Source organism: Cebus imitator, unplaced genomic scaffold (genome assembly GCF_001604975.1).
Source record: "Cebus imitator isolate Cc_AM_T3 unplaced genomic scaffold, Cebus_imitator-1.0 Scaffold19, whole genome shotgun sequence".
Taxonomy (NCBI): Eukaryota; Metazoa; Chordata; class Mammalia; order Primates; family Cebidae; genus Cebus; species Cebus imitator.
In genome coordinates, this window is record NW_016107334.1 from 1,357,615 (window position 1) to 1,361,559 (window position 3,945).

Here is a 3,945-nt window from a genome sequence, read left to right on the forward strand (position 1 = left end):
ATTGTAACGCAGCCATGCCTATTCACTTACATGTCGTCTAGAGCTGCTTTTGTGTTACAATGACAATTCTGAGTAGCTGTAACAGCGATCATAAGGCCTGCAACCTCTATATTTCACTTTACAGTAAAAGTTTGTAGACCTCTGTTCTAGATTAAGAAAATTAAAAAGACATGGCAATTATGCACGCTGTGTGATCTTGGCCTGCATCCCAGATTTAAAACAAAACAAAATGATTTTTTGAAAGAACGTTATTGGGAAAGCTGGGAAATTTTATATGGGCTGTACATTAAATGAAAGTATTACTTCAATGTTCAGTTTCCTGAATGCTGTAATTATTTTGTTGTATCAGAAAATATCCTTGTTACAGGAGACAGGTGAAGTATTTCAGAGTAAAAAGGTGTCATCTTCAGAAACATCTCTATATTAATTCTTAATGATACAGAAAAAAATGTATGTATAATATCAATTTATGTAACATAGATGAGAAATATTAACAATTGATCAATGTTCACTGCCCCACAGTAACTTTTATATAGGTTCAAAAGTTGGGAGAAAACTAAGCAGCTCCCTGAACGGAGCCAGGTGTGGTGGTACCACGTGTGGTCCCAGCTACCCTGGAGGCTGAGACGGGAGGATCACTTGTACCCCAGAGCTTGAGGCTGCAGCGAACTATGATCATGTCACTACACTCCAGCCTGGGTGACAAAGCAAGACCCTGTCTCAAAAAGAAATTTTAAAAATGAAAAGCAAGGCCGGGCATGGTGACTCACACCTGTAATCCCAACACTTTGGGAGGCTGAGGTGGTGGATCATTTGAAGTGAGGAGTTTGCAACCAGCTGGGTAAGATGGTGAAACCCCATCTCTACAAAAACAAAACAAAACAAAAATTAGCCACGTGCGGTGGTGCGTGCCTGTAATCCCAGCTATTCTGGAGGCCAGGGCGGGGGAATCGTTTGAACCCAGGAGGCGGAGGTTTCAGTGAGCCAAAATCATGCCACTACACTCCAGCCTGGGTGACAAAGGGAGACTGTCTCAAAAAACAAATAAATAATACGGAAAGAAAGAAGTTCCCTGAATGATTGTGCAGTTGTAGCGAACTGTAGGGAACTCCAAAATCGTGTAAATTCGGCAGAGAACCCCAGCACATAGCATGCGCTCTGTAAAGAAATTCAGCCTGGGCCAGGACTAGGAGGGTGCCTAGCAAAACACGGTGGCTGGCCGGAAAATGAAATGACCAGTTGGCAGACGTGACCATTCATGCATGCACTCACCCATTCATGCCCTGTTTTTTTACTGAGCACCTTCTATGCACTAGGCCCTGTGCCAGGCACTAGGCATGCCCTCCAGGGAGCTCCAGATTTGGACACGGACAACGACAGCTCAGAGAGACAGAGGAACCTGGCCTAAGTCTAATGGGCCCTTCTGTCCACTCCCAGGACCCCCCAGTCCTTTGCAGAACAGAAATGGGGGTGACGCTGGCTCAGCTTAAACGGCTGCATCATCAGTTCCAGCCTCTACAAGTGTGCCAGGCTGGGTGAGGCAACGCCAGGCACCAGGCACTGGGTAAGGAGGCCTCCCCTGTCTCCCAAAGCGCTCGTGGGCCTGGCTGTGGGCTGGCCCAGGAATGTAAACCTGGGTATGTTTGGGAAAGCTGGACCCAGAGGTTTCCCAGCATGGCCCACATGGGCCTGCTGCAGGCTGGCGGACAGATGTGCATGCGTTAACATGCCCCAGAGGGGCCTGGCACCCTTCCACCTGGGGCAAGCATCTGGAATCAGTTAGGAGCCAGGCGGCTGGGGCACAGTTACTTTAGCTGAGACTGAGGCTGAGCTGGGGCAGCAGCCCAGGAGGGAGGGGAGGCAATGCCAGCCTGAGAACAGCAGCTCTTTGCTAGAAGGAAGGAAAGAGAGAGCTTGAAGCTGGCAAGACGCCGCCTTGTCCAGTGCTCCCAGGGCCAGGTTGGACCAAGTCAACTTCCCCAAGAGAGGGTCAGAGAGCCAGGATCACATCGGTGGCCCATTGCAGGCCTATTCCAGGCTATACCCTGAGGCCCAAGGGCCATACGGTGTCCTGGTTAGGGCTGGACTCTGGAGCCAGATGACCTGGGTTTGAATCCCAGCTTGGCCTTTACCTAGCTCTGGCACCATGGGCAAGCATCTCGGTTGCCCCTCTCTGAGCCTCAGTTTCCCCATCGGTATCAAGAGTTAAGTCTGGCTCTGGGCTGCAAGTCTGCCATGAGCCCGTCCATGAGCTTTCTTGGGTTGGTCCCATGGGAGCCTCAGCAGGGTCTGGACAGCAGGATTGTGACCCCCTGGCCGCCTCCCAGGGCTCCTCACATAGCTCCCCTCCCCTCAGTCCTTCAGGCCAGGGTAGGAATCATCTCCATGTTTCCTTTTCATTTTTCCTAGAGACAGGGTCTTTCTCTGTCACCCAGGCTGGAGTGCAGTGGTATGATCTCTGCTCACTGCAGCCTCTACTTCCCAGGCTCAAGTGATCCTCCTGCCTCAGCCTCCCAAGCAGCTGGGACTACAACAAGCATCACCACACCTGGCTAATTTTTAAGACTTTTTGTAGAGATGGGGGTCTCACTATGTTGCCCAGACTGGTCTCACTATGCTGCTGGAGCTCCTGGGCTTAAGCAATCCTCCCACATCGACCTCCCAAATCACTGGGGTTACAGGTATGAGCCACTGTGCCAGGCCTGGTAACCCCAGGGTGCTGTACCCTCCTGTCGGGTTCCTCTCCACCCCAGGGTCTCAGCCTTGGCACAGCTGATGTCTTGGCTCATGGCCTCATGGTCGTGTGTCCTGAGTACCGTAAGATGCTTAGCAGCATCCGTGGCCTCTGTACACTGACCCTCATAGTGTCCTCCTCCCCAGTGTAGCAACTAGAAACTCCCCAGACATGTCAAAAGTCCCTGGGGGTGGGGGAGAGTCACCTCTAAGTGAGAACCACTGGTTTACCCCTTTGACAAGTGGCTTACTCACTCCCTCCCTAGCTGCTGAGATCTGAGCATGGGAAACTGGCTGGCGGCGCCTGATGTGGCGCATGCCTGAGAACACCAACCACCTCACCAGGCGCCCAGCCCTAAGGGCAGTAAAAATCACTAGTAAGTGTCTAGAGCCTGGGATGCACTTAATTTCTAGACCAAGAACTCATCAGTGCTCTGCCTGGAGAGGTTGAGGGATTTTTATAACTAGATGACCTTGGAAAAGCCACTTGCCCTCTCTGAGCCTCTCTGCCCACATCAGTGCAGCGGGGCTGAGCAGAGGATCGAGAGATGCTGTGTCCAGCATCGGTGCACAGTAGGTGCCCAGCTAATGGTTTCTCCCCCCGACTCCTCTCCTCCTGGTAGGTGGGGGCCTCACCTGACTGTCTGGTTCTGGACATGGACGTCAACGACCAAGCTGGCCTCAGAATCACAGGTCGGCAGCAGCGAGGAGCTCATCTCTTCTGCTGCCCAGAATCCTAGGAACATGAGCTGAGGAGGGAGCAGACGGCGAGGTGTGTGGGTAGAGACAGCCGGGGGACCCTCCCAGGCCAGGTGGGGACCCCAGCCAAGCTCTACAGCCCAGCACATCCCTTGTCCCCAAGCCCCAGAGGCCTGGCTCATCCAACACTGTCATGGGTGCCGAGGATGCAAGGGGTCGGTCCCTGTTGCCGCTCAGGATGGGAATGCCCACTCAAAGGACAGCTGCAGCCCAGACATTGACCAAAAACATGCTCCCCAGGAGGGTCCCTAACACCTGGCATCAAGTCCAGGATAGAGTGTAGATGAAGTCAGGGGCATGGGGTATCCAGTCCACTCAGTAGTGGGGTACAGAACTGAGATCCTTTTCAGGAGGGGTGACATCCTGGCCCCCTGAGCCCCAGGAGCCACCCCCTCCTCCCACCACAGAGTGGACTAGGGCAGGGGTTGCTGGGTAATCTGAAACAGGTGTGTG

General features: G+C 52.8%; 1 long non-coding RNA gene across 1 annotated transcript in view; it reads left to right on the forward strand.

Annotated features, from left to right (window-relative positions):
- LOC119469460 overlaps positions 1 to 3,945 on the forward strand; it is a 67,017-nt gene that overhangs the window by 60,459 nt on the left and 2,613 nt on the right. Inside the window, exon 3 of the long non-coding RNA XR_005198280.1 lies at positions 1,317 to 1,564. This is a non-coding gene — a long non-coding RNA (uncharacterized LOC119469460). The remainder of the gene's footprint in view (positions 1 to 1,316; positions 1,565 to 3,945) is intronic.